The sequence below is a fragment of the Coffea arabica genome, chromosome 8e (assembly GCF_036785885.1).
Source record: "Coffea arabica cultivar ET-39 chromosome 8e, Coffea Arabica ET-39 HiFi, whole genome shotgun sequence".
NCBI classification, from domain to species: Eukaryota; Viridiplantae; Streptophyta; class Magnoliopsida; order Gentianales; family Rubiaceae; genus Coffea; species Coffea arabica.
This window is the reverse complement of record NC_092324.1, coordinates 9,594,100-9,607,031: the sequence shown is the minus strand read 5'-3', so window position 1 is coordinate 9,607,031 and position 12,932 is coordinate 9,594,100.

Genomic DNA, 12,932 nt, shown 5'->3' with positions numbered 1-12,932 from the left:
AAGGGCAAAATGAAAGAAAACGCGACTTGTCATCCCACACTCAGTGAAAATCACCCCCGTCCGGTTTCTTACTCCACTTCCCAAGGTGCCCGTTGATCTCTTGTACTCACTCTAGCCAGACAAAGCCTGTTCAGGTTCCCAAAATGCAAGTCTCAAGTACTTAGCAGCGCCTCAACTCTGGAGTACTCAGGCACGAGAATCCAAAATAAGATAATTCACATCTCGAGCTAGCCAGTTCCAAGAGTAAACTATCTACATTCGAAATTCCTACCTGGCGTACCTATCTATGGTCCTCAGATACCATGAGAAAGATTTGAGGCCTATAACATTTATGATCCATAACTTATGCTCGAACGAGCACTTAGTCCTTCATACTTATTCACCACTTGGCCCAAGCTCACTCTGCGCAGAGACCACGCGAAGCAGGCTCTGATACCACCTGTGACGGACCCACCTCCCCCTAAGGCGTACCAAAGGGTTCGACGGGTCGCCTGCCTAACTCGCGCCAGGACTCACTTACTCACAACAGTCCTCGAATAAAATACAAGATAAATCCCAAATATTACATCTAATTCTCCAAGAATTACATATCACAGGTACCAGAAAGTAAACCCTAGAAAAGCTGATAACTACAACCATCACGACAACTATATACATCTTACTAGTCAACTTATAACAAGTACAAATTCAACTATTCTTTAATCAAAAGACTAAACACCTTCCCGAGCGATCCCCGCGTCGGCCCCCTGCTAAGGAAAACAAATGGAATGGGGTAAGCTATATGCTTAGTGAGTAATCAGGGGTATAAATGTAAACTCACATCCAAGTAACAAGTAATCAGGTTATATCACATCAATAACAAAAAAAGTAACATCACAATGGTAGGATACGGGTGGCTCCAAAGCCAGTTCAATTCCCCGAACTTTAACGCCTGTTGACACTCCATCAACGAAAGTACTCATGGTCCGTAGACTCCACTTACACTACTCTCCGTCCACCTTATCAACCCCCGCTGGCCAGTCAACAGCACACAGCAGCTCGAGCGAAACAAAATAACTTAGCTTTCGTCAAAGCTTTAACAAGGAACTAAATCCCAAGTTTAGCATGGAATTATATTCGACCAAGCCCCAGCTGGTTCGAATAGTTCATCTAACCCTTAGAACCGGTTTGGAACCAAGTCCTGAGATATCCGATCTCTCAATAGATGGTATCTCTCAACAAAGTGCACAACAAAGTACTTACCCCAAACAGCACACAGCAAATGGGGTTTAATTCAAGTCATGTAATCACTCCCATCAGCACACAACAAAAGGGCGATACTCAAGTCATGTAATCATGTAATCTGTGACAACCCCACCTTCCCATAAGGCGTACCAAAGGAGTTAGCGGACTGCCTACCCAACTCTCGCCAGGACTACTAAAACGGTAAAATATCAACTCAAGTCGTTCGGGAAACTATTAGCGCGCTTAACCAAGTCAACAATCAAGAAACGGAAAATAAAAGTTAAAACCTAAAGCGAATGGTGACTGCCACGTCACAATCCGCCAAGACCCAATCGAATACAAGTAACTTCTTACAATCCCTGAAAGGAATATATACAAGCCAAATATAATACATTGAACATAAGTACACACACACTGTTACAAACCACATTTGTATGTTTACAAGCCAAAAGGAAGCATTTAAATCCAAGTACAATTAAGGTTCCAACTATTGAGGAGCTATACAACATCTCTCGACTAGCTCTACTCAACTCATTCTTCAAAATCAAAAGTCCAAAAGATAATTCCCTGTAAGGAAAACAAAAATTAACGGAGTGAGCTTTCGCCCAATGAGGTACCATCACGTAAATATACCAGGAGCACATAAACACGAGAATATTCAATCCAAATACGTACGTCAAGTAAGCAAAAGCAACAACACCCCAGTATAAGGAATAAAAGGATACGGATGGCTCTCAAGAGCCCTTTTCCTCTTTTGCCATACTTGATCTCATCTCATTGACCCTCCGTCAATGTATACCAGGTAATCATGACCGTAGACTCCTCTTTACTCCAATTATCCGTCCACCTCACTTCCTCTTACCGGCCCCGAACACCAAACAGTACAGAATTGGTATTACTTGAGTATACCGGAATCAAGGGTCTCATACCCAAAGATTTCCAAATACAGTCCCCATGGCTTGTCAAATGTCCTCGACCAAGTCCTTACTAGCTCGAGTCAATTGACTTCCAACGAGGTAGAGCTCAGAGTGAACAGTAAAGGTCCAGAGTTACAGTAAAGGTCGGTATCCAAGCGACACCCAATCAAGTACAGTCAAGAGTATTCAAGTGATATAATAACAAACAAGTAGGCCTAATATAATAACCAGTCAAGAAGGCCAGAGAGAGTACGAGAGTGATAAAGTACACCCTTGCCTCACCTTACCAAACAATACTCACAACTAGCCCAAGTCATAAAATTCAAGTACAAGAAAGCCACGGAATAACAAACATGTGAGTAGTACACTCACCAAGTCAAACAAAGTAAGTTCACAAGTTTTCGCCCGACGTGAGCCTCGGATCACCGGCACGCCCTATAATATTCAAAAAAGTACAATTAAAACTCAAACACGAGTCGAACACCTGTTTCTAGGAACTATTAAGGCAAGAACCAAATATAGCTTGGAAATGAGAAATACATAACATTTAGGGTTAAAAGTAGAAACAATCCCTAAAACCGTTCCTTTCTATCCAATCTCAACCCAACTCACAAGAATCCAACACCCTAGACACTTGGACAGCATTTCCCCTAAAATTTCAGCTTTTCCAACCTACAAAACAACCATTACAAGCCATCCAACACAACCACAAGTACTCAAACAATTAATAGGCCATTCAATATACTTCATTAGGGTCACAATACCCCTCAATTATAGCCAATTACAAGCTCAACAATCAACCATAGAAAACCCCCAATTAGAAACCCTAAATCTGAAATTTTTCGCACAAGTTGAAATTTTCCGCAAATAACCACAATTAACGCATAAGAGAGCTATTTAACACCATTTAGAACTACCAATTCAAGCTCAATCATATCCATCATAGGAAAACAGAAAAATACCCACAAAAATCAGAAAATTAGCTAATTTCACTCCAATCCACCAAATCTTCCGTAAAATCACTTAAATAGCTACCATAAGGCACCAATTGGCCTTTATTAGAAACAAAAGATGAGTTCCAAGCAAAGTACCTCAACTCTTCAAGAAAGGTTGTAGCTTAGGAGGTTTTATTCCAAAACAACACCACCAAGCTCTTCAAACACCCTGAGGAAGTTGATTTTGTGGACTAATTCAAGAAACAATCGGTTAGTTTTCAAGATTTGAGCAAGGATTAGAAGATGGAAGGTTGAAGATTTCTTTCCTTTGCTTGCTAGAGAGTTTCGGCCAAGGGGAGGTAGAGAATGAAGATGATTTGGTCAAAATGAGACTTTTAGTAAAGTAAAGAAAGTTAGGCCAAAAATTAGGCAAGTTTACTCCAATAACAAATGGACACTTGGCACTTTGTTTTGTTTAGAGTTATCTTCTTGTCCCTCCATGATTAGTCCATCTAGATAACCTCTAATCATCTACTAACACCTAGTAATTAAATCCCTTTATGCAAAATTTAACCTAATTAGCCGAATTTCTCTCACTTAATGCACTAGCGGGTCCCACGTCCAATATGCATTCCTAATTTCTCACGAACTAACTTCTACTAGAAAAATGATTTAAAAACTATATGTACTGATAAAATGTTGATAAAAGTAATATAATAAAGAAAATAAAAGAAAACGGGTGCACAAGAATAAAATAATACCTAAATATTATTATTATTATTTTCTGGGTTCTCACATAATAACCCCCATTAGCACACAGCAAAAGGGCGATACTCAAGTCATTTAATCACCCCCATCAGCACACAGCAAAAGGGTGTTACTCAACATAAGGCATGTATTCTCAAATATGAAATCAAAACAAGGGATGGGTTTAGGTCGAGTGAGATAAAGTACACCCTCGCCTAAGTACCCATTTAACATATACAAAGCACTTTAACAATTTCACATCAATAACAACCCAATTACTCACTTGATAAAACTTGGCACGAAAAATGATACAATTCACTGAGCTTGACCGTCACCGTCAAAAGCCTCACAATCTGTATTGACAGATCATATAAACACATAAATGAAACGGCCACACAATAGCAGTTTATAATTTAAACGATCGAATACGGTCGAAAACGATCAAAATAATCAAAAACGGTCAAAATGACGTTAAGGCCAAAAGAATGTCGAAATTGGCCGAAACGACCGAAATGGTAATAAAATACCAAAAGTAGACCTAAACGGTCCAAAACGACAAAAACGGTTGAGAAATGCACGTGTCCGTCCGTAAAAATGAAAATGGTACAAAACGGGTTACATGATTTGCCCATAACTGGAGCTGTGGTTATTGAATCAAAATGTACTAGATGGTGTCTCGAACCTTAGACAAAAGGTTATAACTTCCATGAAGATACCTCAACCCATTTTTCAGTGCATCCAAGTTAAATTTGCAAAATACAGAACTAGAACTCCAAAGGCTAGTTTATCTTTCTCGTGAAAATTTGGCGGCATGCCCCTTGTGTTTATCCATTTTCCAGCCATTTATGGCTTCAATATTTTCCTCAAACAAACCCAAAGTTACACACAAAAAAATCTCATTTCAATAGCCGTTCAATAGGCTCAAGGTCATACAAGTACAAAATCCAGCTAACGACATGTGCGGAAATGAAGTTTAACAAAAGACAGATTTGACGTGTTTTTCCGTAACGGACACAACCGAGGCTACGCTTATCGGATTGAGGTGAAACTTATACCATTTCGAAGCTAAGACAGGGAGATACAACTTTGATGTAGACCACTTAGTCTAATTTCCAGTGTAACCCATTCAAATTCCCAATTCACAGAACCAAATTCCAACTAATCGGCTAATTAACTGTACTGCCTTAAAATGGCCATATCTCAAGGTACCAAAGTCCGTTTAAGATGTTATTGGAGGCGTTGAAAAGCTAAGACAAAGTACTAAAATTTTCATGTTTTGGAAAATGGCAAAATCAGCACGGATCAAAGTGAATAGACACGGTCAATTGGATGAACTGTCTAAAATGGATCACTGAATGCATCCTAGGACAGTGAGGGTATTTTCATCTTTTCACAGGCTACGTTGCTCCGATTGAGCTGAAATTTTGTAGGCAACCATAAAATGTCATTCTATACAACTTTTATGTTTTGTGCTAAGCCTAGTTCGGCCTCTAACATGATGAAACAGAACCAGACAGAACTGAAGCTAAGATTTCCAGAAATCTGGAATTTTTGTTATTTCAAGCTATAATTCATATTTTCACCTTGAAACTACCACTACTACTACCTTTACAAGATCATATACCACATATATGCATCATACAACACCAACCCACAAGAAACCCTAACTCAAAAGTCATCCATCCAATCATCAAAACTCTTTGAAACAAGCATTACAAGCACTGTACTAACATTAATACCCAACTTAATCATGATTAATGGAAAAGAAATGGTTGATCAGCCATTATACCTCAAGGCAAGACCTTGCTAGGATGATCGTTCACCTCTCCTTGATATTCTTGGTTCCTTAGGCTTCCCAAACTTCCAACTAGTGATTGATCGGTTTAGTTTTTCTTGTTGGCAATAAAAAGGTTGGATTCAAGGTTGAAGATGGAAAACTCTCTTCACTCTCTTGCTCCTCTTGCTCTCGGCTGACCAGGAAAAAAAATGAGAAATAATGAACTCAATTAAGGGATAAGAAGACAAGACAAAAGGTTGGGCAAGAAGCCATAGATGGGTAACACTTGTCACCACCAAAGCCATCCAAGTTTCTCTTTCTTTTCCTTGCATTTTGGGCCACATGTTTCGGTTATGAGGCTGAGGATGAGGGGGGATATTTTGCAAAAATATCAAGGGTATGTGGTGGTAAGGAAGTGCTGGTCAAGTGGTGGGTTCAATCGGTAGTGATCGATACCCGTCGGTTCGAGCCGTTTTTTCTTAAATCACGTATACTAGGGTTTTTAACTTCTAATCACTAACTTATTATTATCACTTCTAATCATATAATATTTCCTCATCCAAAAGCCACTCTTGCCTACCAAATTTGATCCTCACTCCGTACCGAATAGTCACACTACGGAAAAATGTGAAAACCCTAATTCGCTCTAACTTGGAAACGGACAACGAAAATCCTTACTTCTATATTCATTTACACTTATTGTGGGGTGATTGGGTAGTAGGGCCATAATAAATGAATAATTTTCAAATAAAAGGGCATTTTTAAGAAAAACGTGAGGGGTTTTACAATTCCATAAATTGAATTTAGGGGTTCGGTTAAAATATGAGAAATTTGAGAAAACGGTCAGTCACAAGTGAAACTAGGGTTTTGATTAGACTTTTAGGGTTTCCAGTCTTTTAAAATAAAATAAGATTTTAAATCAAACCCAAAGAAATAACTTTAGTTTCTTCTTTGAAACAAAATAATGTTTTAAAATAAAAATAAACTAAAGAAACCGTAATATCCTCTTTGAGACTAAACAAAAGATGATCCTAAAAGTTGGGGTATCACATAAACACAAAATCCAGAACTTGCATATTAACCATATTTAAGATTCCAATACAAAAGATAAAGAGTTGGATTAGAGATAACCCATGTCACTTGAGTTTCAACTCCTCCTTCTTCATCTCCATCTTCATCCTAATCTAGCTAATACACAAGAAGGATGAACTAACTAGCTAAACTATCCTACACTAAGGGAATGGAAAAACTACATTTCTGCAGACTCCAAGCTTCTCCCGTATGATGTCTGACCTCTATTTTCTCTTTGCCTATAAATTGATCGGAAGCTCCATTTTTCACCGTTACATCTCCTCTTGATTGATTTTCAAATCTTCATTTTTGTTAAGAAAGACTTTGAACTTTGGCTATACCTCTTCCTTTTTGTCTTCTAAAGCATGTGCAGCCGAATTGCCTTACCAAAAATAGCTGCAAAGTGGTGTGAACATAAAAGAAATGGCTGAGCAAATTGCAGAATTTCGGCTACAAAACGCGACTTGACAAAACGCGACTTCAAGCCACGTTTTGTTGACTGGCATTTTCAACTCTATGCTTTTGGCCTCACTTTAACTGCGATTTTCTCTATGATGGAGACCGAACTAGCTTTTGTGAAAAACACAAAAGTTGTAGGCCTTTGAATTAGATTTACAATGATTCAAAAATCATCCAAATTAGAGTTTTGTAGACTGAGATATGATTGAAATACTATCACCTGGTCAAACCCCTATTTTCAACTTTGGACAGCAGTGTTGAATTTTTGTATTTCGACCTTTTGACTAAGAAAACGGCTGAATTGGATTCTGATGTCTTCATACCAAATTTAGATCTATCTCTTAGCTTCAAATGGTATAAATATCACCTCAATCCAATATGTTTAGCTCCAGATATAGTCAAAATACGAAAACGTGTCAAAGTTGTTTTCACTTGCATTTATTCAATTCACTTCATTTCTTCTTTATCACTTAAATTCATCACCAATTATCCACTTTTCTCCTCAATTGACATCCTTTGGTGATTGAATCATTAATCCAGCATGAAAATGAAGTTTTAACTATTAAAATCAATAGAAATGCAATGTTAGCCACTTTAATGTAAAATGTAGATTTTTACCAAAACCTTAGTTATTTTAGTTATAAAACTAAAAAATCAAACCAAAATTAACTAATAAAATGTATTTAAAAATAAGTAAAATAAACCCTTATCACCAATATCACTTCAATCACCATAAAACAACAACAATGAAGCAATATCCTCAAGTCAGCTACCTCATAGGCCACCTCAAGACCACTAGCTTAGAAAATAAAGCAAGATAAATGTTTCCTCAAGTCCGCTAGCCTATAAACTTGATTAGGGTTTCAAACCCATGAAAACTAACCATCAATCTTTGTATAAATTGAAAGATTAAAGAAGATGAAGTGGTTACCCTTTAAACCCTAGATGAAGACCAGATTTTTCACCAAAATTTCACCAAGAAACTCCACAAGGTTGCTCCTTTCTTCTAGCTAGAGTCAAATTCCAAGAGGTTCGTTGGTTGGATGAAGAACTTGAGCAAGATTGGAGCAAGAAGAATGAAGTTTTTCTCTTCCCTTTTCTTTCCTTATGTTCGGCCAAGAGAGAGAGAGTGAGGGAGGGTTTGTGTGTTGATTCTTGGAGAGCAGGAATGAAGGAAAGCTAACTTATAAGTTTTGTGCAAAAGTCAACTTTCAATAGTGTAATGCACTGCCACTTTCTCTCTTGTTTTCTACACTTATACACTAATCCTCTAAGGTAATTCCTCTAACACTACAATTACTCATACTTACTAGTCTAGCATTAATTCTCCAAGATCACTACCCTCTCGGATCGAATATTGCCTCGAAAAACGTGTATTCGCTATTGCTTACTAAACAAACCGCAGAAAAATTAAATTTACTAACAAGAAGCTTTAAAAATATAAATGAGACATGGTTCCATATAAATGAATTTAAAATGGTTGAAATAAATTATTTGGAGAAAACGGTTGAATAAATGATTAAATGAGCCAGTAAAATAAAATAAAAGTAAGTAAAATTCGGGTTCTCACAAAATCAAGATAGTTTTAGTGGGTTATATGGGCTTTAGGGTTATTAAGATTTTTTATTAGTAAAATTATTTCGAACTCTCTTGTGTTTTACTTTTAGGTGTTTTTGGGTCTAAGAATACTTCCCTAAGTGTTTTGTATTTCTCATTTTCATAGTGAAATTCTACTCCTCTTTTGCTCGTGGATGTAGAACAATTTGATCAAATTACATAAATTTCTGTGTTCTTATTTTCATTTACTTTTGCTTTGTTATTTGACTTTTGGAATTGTCAAGTATGCTTTGTTCAATTTCCTGAGACCAGACCTAACAAACTGGTATCAGATCATCTTCAAAGACTTTAGGTTTTGTGGCAACACTGATAATAACAAAAATTGTTGTCGATAAATTTGACAGGAATGTCAATTTCGGGATGTGGCAGCTCAAATTGGAGGCCATTTTTGTTCAAGATGGAGTTGATTTAGTGATAGAAGGAATTGAGAAAAAATCAGAGGATGTGACATATACGAATTTTACTGAAATGGATAAGAAGGTTAAGTCCAGTATTATTTTAAATTTCTCTAACAAGATTTTGCAGGAAGTAGCCATTAAGATTTCAGTTAAGGCCATGTGGGACAAGTTTAAATCTTTATATATGAAGAAGACAGTTGAGAATTGACTTTATTTAAAGTATAGTCTGTATATGTTTTGGATGACTGAAGGTACATCTATACTCTCATATTTTGATAAATTTGATTCCGTTATTATGGATTTGGAGATCATAGATTCAAAAATTGATGATGAGTATTAGACCCTATTACTTTTGTGTTCCCTTTCCCAATCTTTTAAATATTTTTTCGATACTATGATTTATGAAAAAATAATTTTGCATCAGAAAATCTAAGGAGTAAATAGACAGGGACATTACCGGAGAAATTATTGAAGATCAAGCAGAAGGCCTAGTTGGTAGGGGCATAATTGATAAAAGAAAATTTGACCGTAATAGATCTAAATTTAAATCTAAATTCAAACATATAAATTTGTAGTGCAATTATTATCACAAAATGAGGTACAATAAGGCAAACAGTTTTATGTTAAAAAAATAAATTAAAGTAAAAAGGGAAACTTGGTGAGAAGAATACTGAAATTGTTGAACCTCGTGTTGCAGTTGATGAGAGTAATGAAAATATTTTCTTTGTGACTGATGGCAGGACAAAATCTAAAATGAATGAATTTTACATTTAGGGTATTTTTATTACATGTGTCCCAATAGAAATTTATTTTTCACTTATGAATATTATAATAGTAGAATTATGATGGCAATAATGCTATTTGTGATGTTGTTGGTAAGGGTACAATCCAATTTAAATGTATGATGGTATTGTGAGAACTCTCATTAATAATAAAGTTGTTCCTAATTTGAAAAAAATATTTATCCCTACGGACACCCTAGAGGTGATTGGGTGCAAATACACAGTTAAAAATGGAATTATGAAGGTTTGTAAAGATGCTCTTATTGTTATGAAAATTTGCAGGTCTGGTAGTTTGTATATTTTGGAGGGATCTATTTTCATAGGTTCGGTTTCAGTCTCGTCATCATCTTTGTCTGATACTGACATCACCAAATTATGGCAAATGCATTTGGGGCATATGAATAAGAAAGGTTTGGACATACTAAATAAGAGGGGATTCCTTTGTAGACAAAGTATTGGACCATTGAAATTTTATGAACACTATATTTTTGAAAAGTGGAAAAGAGTCAGTTTTAGTTCACTAGCAATTCATAAGATGAAAAGTACTCTTGATTAGACTCATTCCTATTGATGGGTTCCAACTCATAATCCATCTAAGGGTGGTGTCAGATATACATTGCTTTTCATTGATGATTATTTAAGAAAGATTTGGATTTATTTTCTTAAACATCAAAATGATGTTTACCTAATTATCAAGAAATGAAAAGTTTTGATTAAGGAACAAAAAGGTAAACAGATTAAGCATGTAAGGACTTGTAAACTTCCTTATATTATTCTTAAAATTCCCTTTAATTTGGAATTTATTACTTTACAATAACTTTACTACACATTCACTTCCCCAATAGTTACAAATAATCATAGAAACAAGAGTTTCCTTTTTACTTTCATTGCTATGATAAATTAGGGTTTTTATGTCTTTTCGTAGTATGAGTAATCGGTACGGTGTGTGTATTAAATTTAGTGATTAAGGATGAGTTTTAGATGATATTAAATGTGTGATTAGAAATGCTAACACTAAGTGAGTGAATCATACATTAAAACACTAGTATACGCGATTTAAGGAAAAACGGTTGGAACCGACGGGTATCGTTCTCTACCGATGGAATGCACCACTTGACCACCACTTTATTACCTTAATCCCCTTGTTTTTACTTGACTAATCAGCCCTAAATTACCCCTTAATCCAGCCATCTTTGTTGACTAAGGAAAAGGAAAGAAAAGAAAAAAAATGAGATTGAATCCTAAGGTGACAAGTGGCAACCATCCAATGGTTGTTTGACCAATTAATTTCCTATCATCTTATAACCAAATTAACCTCATTTCTTCACCATTTCTGGCTTGTTGGGCGAAATTTTGAGGGGAGAAAAACACAAGAGAGAAAACTCCAACTTTCACCTTGAATCCATCTTGTTTGAGTGAAAAATCAAGAAACTAAACCGATTAATCCTTTCTTTGAGAACTTGGGAAGCTTGCTGTGCTAAAACTTTACAAGGAGAGGTGGTGGATATCTCTTACAAGCATCTTAGTGAGGTATATTGGCTATCCATCATCTTTATTTCCCTTAATCTTGCTTAAGTTGCTACACAACTCATATTCTTGGTTAATTGATAGCTATGCAAGTAGTTTTGATGATTATGGAGAATTTGTGAGTTAGGGTTTTGACTTGTTCAGCTATATTTCTTCTTGTTTAGATAGAATATGATGTGAATAAGCTTAGATAAGGAGGTGAAGTAGTGTTTCAAGCTAGAATTGTGAGGATTAGCACTTGAATGCATGAATTCCAGTTTTTCGGTTTTGCATTGCCCTGTTCTGACCATGATCAGTTGGCCATGATGAAGGCCGAATCAGCCTTAGGTTAAAACATAAAGGTTGTACAAAATGATTTTTTATAGCTTCCTGTAAAATTTCAGCTCAATCCAATCACTGTATCATGTGAAATGACAAAATTAACCTTGCTGCCATACGTATAGTTTTGTGGACAGTTTTGACATTTCTCCATTCTGGCTGCATTTTTTCACCTTGATCTGTATCAAATTAGTCTTTGGCCAAAACATGAAACTTGTAGCCTTATGTTTCAGCTTTCCAACACAACTGAAAACACCTCAAACGGAATTTGGTAGCCTGAGTTATTGTCATTTGAATTCAGTACTGACAACCGTACTGACAATGACATTTTGGTTCTGTAATCTGTATTTTTGACCTAGATAAATTGTGAACTGGATTGAGTGGTCTTCATGAAAGTTGTAACCCTTTGTCTTAGCTTCGCAGCGGTATAAAATTCACACCAATCTGATAAACGTAACTCTAGTTGTGACTAAAATGTTATAAGCTGTCGAATCTGCCATTTAGTCTTTTGCCTTCAAAACTTGATTTCCGATTGGATTATTATACTTGTGTTGTACTTGGATGATTGTGGAGCCTATTGAAGGGCTATGTTGGTGATATTGTTTGTGTGTGTTTTGGGGGCTGAAATGAGAAAAACAATGAAGCCATAAATGGCTGAAAAATAGGCAAACACAAAGGGCGTGCTGCCCAAATTTTCACTCGAAAGATAGATAGATATACTCACGATTTGAGTAAGGGTTTGAGGACGAATCGAACTTGAATCATTTAGGGTATTCAAGTTTTGTTTCATAGAAGTCAATAAGTTAGCATTCGACCGAAACTTGTACCCTTGGAAAACATGAAAGAACGACTACTCGAAACACATTTTCTCCATTCCTTCGACTCAAATGGTATTTCAAAGTATAATTGCTTTAAATTTCCAAAGTTTTAAGAGTGAGTATAAGTTTTACGAATACTCTCTAAATGAGTTTCAATTACTTGATTCTCGTTAAACGAAACGTTTAGGTTTCAAACCTTAGTTACTTTTGAAAGCTCTTAAACAATATTTTTATCGCAGATTTGGACTCCAAACCCGAAGTGATACCCGAACGTGACCTGTAAAGGCACTACATCTTTTGGTGAGTGCTTTCAAATACCAAATTGAACTCGATACTTGTGTT